Genomic DNA, 10,000 nt, shown 5'->3' on the forward strand with positions numbered 1-10,000 from the left:
GGGGAGCCTATAACATGGAGAGGAATGAGTGGTTCTGGTTTCGGTTTGTTTGAAAAGATTGATCCCTACCAGAAGCAAGCAAGGCAGAAAGACATCTTGGGCTGGCTTTTTTCTCCAGACCTTGTTTGTCACAGCAGAGAGTCAGCTGCCCGTATGTGAGCATTATTTGGATTGGAAAAGGGTGCGGGAACTCCTCATCACAAAGGCCTTAAGCCATACTGGGGAGCCAAAGTCCTCAGAGAAAGCCCACAATTTTCTCAGCCTGGTCTTCAAGTATGGCCTCAGAAGGCAAGTGGGCCTCTTGGCATGCTGGGCTGCCACCTTCAGCAGGAGCTCTCCTGGAGGGGCTGAGTTCTTGCTTTTCTCTTTACTCATACAATTTCAAGAAGAAAACAAGAACTCCCCGGCAGTGTCCCCGGCCACACTGAGACAACTGTGACTCCCAAGGGCACCATTTGCACAAGCACATGGGAAGAGTCAGCTTGCCTGCTGTCAGAGAAGGAAAGCTCCTCAGATCCACTGGAGATGTGGGCCTTCCACTTGTGTATGCAGTGTGCTTCCCAGGCTCCGACAAAGGAAAGGTATGGGGGGAGGAGGAGGGGAAACTGGTTCCTCTGGAGTCCCTGCTTTGTGACAGGACCTATTTCAAAGCACGGAGCTCATCAGAGAGGTCCTTTTTGCTCCAGGATCTTTTCCTCACCCAGCACTGTGATTTGTTTCTCTACAGCTTTTAACACTTGCTGGCGTGTCCACAAACCTATTGCCTAACACTAGCATTTTTGAATGTCATCCCGTGCTGACTGGCAGCAATGTCATTTATTGGCTCCTGAGACTTTATCTGATTGTGATCGATGCAGGAAGACACTGAGGGTCTTCTTGGTTGGTTTACATAGTCCTGTAGAGGAGCTTCCCTGGAAAAAAGGAAGTTTTGACAGGGCAAGTGGTACCTGTGTCTGTGTTTGTGTATGCATATACATCTCCATCGAGAAGGCTCAGCAGAAAGCGGCTAAAAGATTTGTCCTCCATAAAACTGCCTTTCTGAGCTGTGAAGGAAGATGGGATGCTTGGAGACAGAGAGACCTGCAGGGGTCCAAGTTGGCCAGTGGTGTAAGTAGATATGGTCGGTGGGTTTTCTGAAAACGTTTGGTGCATATCACAGAATTACAGAGTGGGTAAGGTTGGAAGGGACCTCAGGGGATGATCTAGTCCAACCTCCCTGCTCAGGCAGGGTCACCTAGACCATGTTAGACAGGGTTGCATCCGGGCAGGGTTTGAATCTCCCCAGAGAAGGAGACTCCACAATGTCTCTGGGAAACCTCTCCCAGTGCTCGGTCACTCTCACAGGAAAGAAATTCCTCCTCATATTGAGGCGGAGCTTCTGCTGGTTCAGTTTGTGCCCGTTGCCTCTTGTCCTGTTGCGTGGCACTAGTGAAAAGAGTTCGGCCCCATCCCTTTGATGGGGATATCCAGTGGAATTTCCTTCACTCTCTTTCAAGAGCCCGTTGAGTGATAATCAAACACAAAAAATCAAATGTCTTCCTCTGTGTGGGCCCCTTTCATTTTGATTTCCTCTGAGGGCTTTACATCTCTCTACATTTTTGCACTGTCCAATCCCATGTACTATTTATTTCCACAAACACTTTGGGCTATGTGTTCTGGAATACTAACACTGGATTTTTTTTCCCCCTCTCCCAGGTGCAGGTGAAGCTGGAAGTACATGTGTTGGCCTCCACACATCTACTGAAGGATCTTCAGCAAATGCCACTTTCTAGGGTAATACAGAGGCATTGTGATATTCTGAGCAGAAAGGATGTGACTGGAACAAAACACTATGCAAAGCTGGTGAAAAATATTTGCTTTACCCAGCACGGTAATGGTTTCCCACTAAATGGTCTGGCTGTGAGAAATCCTTGCCGCAGGCTGAACCTAAACTCCAAGGGGTTTCAAAAACTGCCAGGCACACTGCACTTCCCTCTAACAAGCCGGCAGGGATATGGAGCTTGTCTGGCACCGTAAAGTCCATGTCCCTTCTTGTGCGAGTAACCAACTGGCTAACCTTTCTTCTGCAGCTTGGTGGAGCTGCCTAAGTATTTTGTATGGAAGCACATGTGTGGTCTTGCTCCAGTCAGGCGCTGCCTTTTAGCCACAGCAGTCCCTCTGCTCCCTTCCATTCTCTTCCTGCTACAGACATGTAGCGTTTTCAGCGTTCTCTTAGCACTGAGCACATTGCTCTTGGATCTGTTCTGTGTCCCCTACTTCAGTCCTCATGCACTGGAAAACCCTCCAGTGCAGCCCAGCATGGCCACTGGCAGGCACAAGGCTTTGATGCTGAGTGTGAGGGCACTTGTGCCTTGCACCCGGGAGCCTCGCAGCAGGAAAATGGTGTCAGTGCTGACAGGGAGGTGATTCCAGCCCCACCCACCTGGAAGCCAGGAGGAGGAACCTTGCTGCTGCTTCTGCTAGTGAGCTCACTTGGGCCTCAACACCTGAGAGGCCACCAGTGGCCACAAGGCTGCTGTTAGTGCCTAGGAGGGCACAACCAGCCCGAGGAAGCAGCAGGGGTGTTGGTGTTAGAGAAATACTGTGGGAAAAACCTTGCAAATAGTTAACAAGACTCAAGGACACGGGGGAGAGAAAAACAGTACTGCAAAGGATAACCAGCTCCGGCTAAATGACCTTCATGAAACCACAGCGCTGTAAAGATTGCGAGGAGTAGGTAAGACAAAAAGATCAGAATAACCCAGAAGTGACCTTAGGTTCATTAAGGCTTATTAACATATTGAACTTCACACCCCTAAATGAATAATGAGATGGAAATGACATGATAATGATGTTACCGCCTCTTCTTCGCTTCCTATGCTAATTAACAAGAATGTGAAAGCGCAAGCGCAGAGCGATTACCTGAGGTAATGAAACTGTAACCAACAGGAAAACTTGCATGAAGTACTCTTTGAAAAGCGTGTATAAACAAAGAACGAGAAGGGGAGAAAGTGTGCTAGCTTTGTGGATTTACCAGCTAGCCCCCATCTCTGCGCAGAAATGAAATCAACAAACACCTCGACCCTGTGTGTCTATTGGTTGCTTGCACACCGGGTAACAGCACCCAGATTTTGGGAGAACAGTTTGGCGACCCAGGTGGGACTTGCCAGAAGGCCTTGCCCGGATCATCTTGCAATTCCCGACAGCGGACTGGATCGGATCAAGCTCCAGGATGCACTGACCTGTTGATGGGAGAGTCCTCCGACCTCCCTCCGTAGTCGGGGCGACAAGAGCCGCAAAGGTGCAACGCTGACCAGAGGTATTTGTGCCAGGGTGAAAGGGGGGTGAATCTTTGGATTGGTGAGTATAAACTTTACCTACTTCCACGGAAGATTATGTTGGATTATGTCACACATAGACACTCGGCAAAGGTTGCCTTAAATTGGCCAGAGGGGTCAGAGCTGAGTGCGCACAAAGGTACGGGAAAAAAGGTATTTCTAGGTAATAAGGTTGGTATTTCTAGGTAATTAACATGGGATCAAGCCAATCCATGATTCCTCCCTGTAGCCCTTTGGGTTGTATTTTGAAACACTGGAATATTTTTGGAGGAGATAGGATGACAAAAAAAAGAAAAAAAAAGAATGAAAAGATGTTGTAATCAATGGTGGCCAATATATAAGCTGGAATGTGATGAGAAATGGCCAAAAAATGAACTATAACACTATATTACAGTTACTGCTGTTTTGTTGCTGGAAGGGGAAGTGGGATGAAATACCCTATGTGGAGGCTTTTGTGTCACTATATAGGGAAGCAGAAATGCAGAGGGATTGTGAACTTATAAGTAAGGAGGAATCTGTAATGGTTGCAGTAGGAAAGAAGGAAGAGAGCGGGTATTGTGCTAACAGACAAATTCTGAATGGAGAGGAGCAGGAGGATGTACAACTACTGACAGTGCCCCCCTCTTGTGGAAACGATTCCACCGCAGTTGAAGCATCGGCCCCCCCGCTAGAAAGCCAAGAGTCCAGCCCTATTTCTGGCCGAACTAGGAGACGGAAACAACCTGTTCTACAGGCTCCTTTGAGACAAGCGGTGGGACCAGAAGGGCTGCCAGTATTTGTACATGTTCCTTTTACCTTGGATTTACTAAACTGGAAGCAGTCTATTGGATCATATAGGGAAAATCCTGAGAAGCTGCATCAGCTTTTGGAGACTATTATGATAACTCATAATCCGAACTGGGGAGATGTGCAGGCGCTGTTGAATGCTTTCCTGACGGGAGAAGAAAGGAGGCTGGTAATTGCTAAGGCAAAAGAAGAGGGTGAGAGAAGGGACAGAAAGGGGGAACCTGAGGTCTATTTACGCACCAGAAAGGATCCAGAGTGGGATCCAAATAGGAGCAAGGGTAGGGAGCTATTGAGGCAGTATCAACAGCTAATCTTATACGGGTTTCGGTACAGAGTTCCGAAACCAAAGAACGCATCAAAACTGTATGAAGTAAAGCAAGGGCCTGAAGAAAATCCCTCTGCCTTTTATGAAAGATTATGCGAAAGAGCCAGAAAATGGACAGACCTGGATCCAAATGAGGAAGCGAATCAAAGGCTGTTTAATATGCTCTTTATTGGCCAGTCAGCTCAGGATATTAGAAAGAAGCTGCAGAAGGTAGATGGAGCTGGGGGAATGTCTATTCCACAGCTGATAGAAATAGCGTATAAGGTATATAATAATCGAGATGAAAAGAGAACAAGAGAAACACAAAATCGAATGAAACTGCAGGCTTCTCTCCTGGCAGCTGTCCAGAGGAATGAATCCCAAGGCAGGGGCAGGGGAAGCAGGAGAGGTAACAGAGGAGGAAGAGGTGGAAGGGGAGGGAGGCCAGGAGGAGGCCTCCCTAGACCCGCTTTGGGTCCAAATCAATGTGCAATTTGTAAGCAGGAAGGGCACTGGAAAGATGAATGTCCAAAGCAAAGAAGGATAACAAAGCTACAGAGCCCAGCAAACACCGACCTAATTATGTTAGAGGAGTCAGATATGGAATGAAGGGGACCAGGGGAGAAAATCAGAATTTCCTCAGCTGATCCCCTGGTTCCAGTAAAGCTGGGGAATGAAACTATAGATTTTTTTATTAGATAGTGGAGCCACTCATTCAGTGATAACTAGTTGTAAAGGACCCTTAAGTAAGGGTCCACCATTGTTGGGGCTACGGGAAGGAAAGCTTTGAGGCCATTTTTTGCAACCAATGGAGTGCACGATTGGAGGTACTAAATTGACTCATGAATTTCTCTCTATGCCAGAGTGTCCCCTCCCTTTATTAGGATGGGATTTACTATGCAAACTGAATGCGCAGGTGACCTTTTCTGAGAGTTCCGTGCAGCTCCACAGCCCTCCAGAATCGGCATGGAGAGCACAGATCTGCCTTTTGATGGGATCGGCTCCAGACGATAACAGTGCAAGTATCCCTTCAAGTGTATTGGATGCGGTGATTCCCTTGGTTTGGGCCTCAACAAAGCCAGGCAAAGCAAAAAACGCGACTCTGGTCAAAATAGAGCTGCAACCAGGAGCGAAGCCAGTTAGGGTGCATCAGTACCCTGTTAAGCTAGAAGCACGTAGAGGATTGGAACCCCTAATTAATGCCTTCTTGCAATATGGCTTGCTTAGAGAGTGTCAGTCTGAATTCAATACACCAATCCTGCCGGTAAGGAAACCGCACTCCCAAGAATATCAACTGGTCCAGGACCTGAGGGCAGTGAACCAAATAACAAAAGATATCCATCCAAGTGTGGCAAACCTATATACTCTTTTAGCCTCAGTGCCTGAGACTAACAATTGTTTTACAGTGCTAGATTTAAAGATGCTTTTTTCTGTATTCCTATAGAGGAACAAAGCCAGACAATTTTCGCCTTTGAATGGGAAAGTCCCACTACAAGGAAGAAGGAGCAGTTATGCTGGACGGTTCTTCCTCAAGGATTCAAGGACAGCCCTATCCTGTTTGGTGAGATCTTGGCCAAAGAACTAGCCCAATGGCAGGAAGGTAACAAAAATGTCACTCTTTTACAGTATGTGGATGATATTTTGAGTGGAGCGGATTCAGAGCAAATATGTTTAGAGGCGACAGTGAGTCTGTTCAATTGTTTGGGACTTGCCGGGTATCGTGTTTCAAAGAAAAAGGCTCAGATTGCGAAGAAGGAAGTCCAATATCTTGGATTTAAAATATCAAAAGGAGAACGTGCACTAGGAGCGGAAAAAAAAGAGGCTATATGCCGAATTGCAGGACCCCGCACAAAAAGACAGCTGAGAGGATTCTTGGGAATGGCAGAATTTTGCCGTATATGGATCTCTAATTTTGTGCTGATAACTAAACCTTTATATGCAGCCCTAAAGGGTCCGGGAGAATGGTTAGAGCGGACCCCAGAATGCCGTGCTAGTTTCGATGAAATAAAAAAGAAATTGACGGAAGCTCCAGCACTGGGACTCCCAGATATGGCTAAACCCTTTCAATTGTATGTGCATGAGCGGCAGCAGGTGGCCTCGGGAGTAATGACCCAAATGCTTGGGAGCCGGAAAAGACCGGTGGCATATCTTTCTAAACAATTAGACAAAGTAAGTAAAGGATGGCCGGCCTGCCTCCGGGCTATAGCAGCCACCGTCTTTATTAATACAAGAGGCCCGCACATTGACTCTGGGTAGCAGCTTTGTACAGAATGGAGAGAGAAAGGCTGGATATGCAGTAGTGACTCAATGGAAAGAAGTAGAAGCTAAACCATTGCCACAAAACACCTCAGCACAAGAGGCTGAAATCATTGCCCTTATACGAGCCCTTGAAATCGGAAAGAGCCAAAGAGTAAATATAGATACTGACTCAAAGTATGCTTTTGGGGTAGTTCACACTCATGGAGCGATTTGGAAAGAACGAGGGCTCTTAAATTCTCAAGGAAGTAATATCAAGTATGGACAAGAGATATTAAGATTGTTCAAAGCAACAGTGGAACCCAAAGAAGTAGCTATAATGCATTGCAAAGCCCACCAGAAGGGAAATAGTGAAGTGGCACAAGGAAACAGGAGAGCAGATATGGCAGCCAAAAAGGCAGCACTAGCAGGACAGGTGATTGGGGCTTTATTACCCAGTAGAAAAATGCAAATGAGACCTCCTGAATATTCAGACAATCAATTGGCAGAAAGGCTAAAATGTACAAAAAATGCTGAAGGGTGGTGGGTCACTCCAAATGGACAAGCTTTAACTACAGCCAAAATGATGGAAGTGCTCCTCAAGAGACTGCATGAAGAAACTCACATGGGAGCAGATGCTATGATAAGCAGCGTAAAAAAGATATGCCGTGGGATCAAAGATGCTATCAAATGCTGACCTTATTGTAAGGAGATGCCCCACCTGTTGTGCAACTAACCCCAAAATTCAGAAGAAACCACCTATGGGAGAACTAAGAAGAGGGTTAACCCCAGGGGAACACTGGCAGATCGATTTCTCTGAATTGCCTAAATGCGGTTGGTTTAAATATTTATTTGTTTTGGTAGATACATTTTCTGGTTGGCCAGAAGCCTTCCCATGCTCCACCAATAGTGCAAAAGAGGTAATTAAAATTTTACTAAAAGAGAATTCCTCGATTTGGGATTCCTGAAGGCATATCCTGAAATAATGGACTTCATTTTATTTCAGAGGTGGTTCAAGGAACATCCAGATTTTTACAGATGAAATGGGAATTACACACTCCATGCAGACCCCAGTCTAGCGGTAAGGTAGAAAGAATGAACCAAACACTTAAAAGACGTATTTCAAAACTGTGTCAGGAAACCCATCTTAAATGGGTAGATGTATTACCAATGGCCTTGATGAGAATAAGAATAACCCCAAGAATAAAAAAGGGAGTAAGCCCTTTTGAAACACTTTACGGGAAACCTTACCCAATTAATGAAATAGGGGGATGAAGTGATCAAAGGCATGTAAGAGGGGAAGAAATGTTGAGGGAGTATTTATTGTCTTTGTCTCGGGTACTAACATCTTTACATAGGTACTTTAATCAACGTACCCCCCCTTCCATTGGATTCCCCTGTGCATGACTTCAAGCCTGGGCATCTAGTTTATATTCGGACATGGAAAGAAGAACCACTAAGAGAAAAGTGGAAAGGACCTTACCTGGTGCTTCTGACAACTGGTACTGCAGTAAAGGTGGAGGGAATAAGTTCCTGGACCCACTATTCCCGAATAAAGAAGGCACCTTTGAATGACTCGTGGACTGCCACACCCACAAGATAGGTCCCAAGATAATACAGAAGTTACAAAAGTGATGAATTGCACTTGGAAAATTGAACTCTTTTACATGGAAATAGAGTGCTCTTAAGTGTTATTAGGTGTTATTTTGCATTCTGATAGTATTGTTAATTATAGATAGAGCTGATTTACAAGAATATTGATTTGTTTAATTTAATTTGTTTGCTATAGAGTTAAGATGGAAAATGAGGACATTGTTAACTTTGTTATGCACGCTCATTGGTACAACTAACCTGATTTTGTAGCTTATACGGACCTTCAGAAAAAGTGACTCAGATTACCGCTTGCTTCCCTGTTCCCCAAATCTCCCGGATTACCCATGCCATGGGAAATACTTAGAATTAATTTAACATCCATGTAAGAATAATTGAAGTTGTTTAAATGAGACTTGCTAGATAAGTGATATTAACAAGTCTCGAAGGGGGGAATTGTTAGAGAAATACTGTGAGAAAAAAAACTTGCAAATAGTTAACACGACTCAAGGACAAGGGAGAGAGAAAAACAGTACTGCAAAGGATAACCAGCTCCGGCTAAATAACCTTGATGAAACCACAGCGCTGTGAAGATTGTGAGGGGAAGGTAAGACAAAAACAGCAGAATAACCCAGAAGTGACCTTAGGTTCATTAAGGCTTATTAACATATTAAACTTCACACTCCTAGATGAATAATGAGATGGAAATGACATGATAATGATGTTACCGCCTCTTCTTCGCTTCCTGTGCTAATTAACAAGAATGTGAAAGCGCAAGCGCAGAGCGATTACCTGAGGTAATGAAACTGTAACCAATAGAAAGATTTGTATAAAATACTCCCTGGAAAGCGTGTGTAAATCAAGAATGAGAGGGGGAGGAGGTGTGTTAGCTTTGTGGATCTACCACCTAGCCCCCATCTCTACACAGAAATGAAATGAACAAATATCTCGACCCTGTGTGTCTATTGGTTGCTTGCACACCGGGTAACAGAACCCAGATTTTGGGACAACAGTATCGCAGTTTTACCCCTCTGTTTAAAAAAATAAACCACATCAACTTCTAACCCCCTTTTTGATTTGCCTGAATTTGCAATGGATCCCCCCCTTAAAAAGTGGGGCCCGCTCTTTGAAACAAAGGCAAGTGTTTTCCCCCAAAAGCCAATTCCGCAGAAGGGGAACGGCGGCACGTGCAGGCGTGGTGAGACGCTCGCGCAGGCGTCGTTCCGCAGCGGGGACGTTCCACTGCTGCCCGAGCTTTGAGACCGTCACTGCAACGGGAACCGCAGCTTGGCCGGCGGCCCCAGAGCTTGACTCGTTCCCGAGAAGCCGGAGGCTCTGGCCAGGCGGCGGCCACTCGCCCCCAAGAAGTTCCTGGCGAGGCAGCAGGAACTTCGGGGTGTTCCCCGAAGTTCCTGGGATGAGCCCACGCAGGTGTATCCACTCTGGTTTCATGTGGGGATGCTGAAGCCACATGCCAGTCTGCAAGGCCCTAAAAGTAAGGAGCTGCTAGCAGAAAAGCTAACATGAGAAATAAAAGAATTTTTAAAAAATTAAAAAGCAAAGGCAGGGTAATGTTCTAGTCGTACTCGATCACCCACAACATCTTCTGTCTCGTAAGATGGTCACATTTGAATGGTATGCTTATTTTGTTTTGGTTTAAATCTATCTTATAAACACCTACTGAAACCAGCAAGTCAAAAAGTTTTCTCTTTCCCTTATATCTGCAGTGGAAACACCTGAAGCATCCAGAGAGGTCACAAAATCCAAT

The 10,000-nt window shown here is 45.6% G+C and overlaps 1 pseudogene; it reads left to right on the top strand.

Annotated features, from left to right (window-relative positions):
* Positions 1-5,245: 5,245 nt before the first annotated feature.
* LOC134154697 (uncharacterized) lies at positions 5,246-7,893 on the top strand (annotated as a pseudogene).
* Positions 7,894-10,000: the final 2,107 nt, after the last annotated feature.

This window comes from Rhea pennata, unplaced genomic scaffold (genome assembly GCF_028389875.1).
Source record: "Rhea pennata isolate bPtePen1 unplaced genomic scaffold, bPtePen1.pri scaffold_33, whole genome shotgun sequence".
NCBI lineage: Eukaryota > Metazoa > Chordata > Aves > Rheiformes > Rheidae > Rhea > Rhea pennata.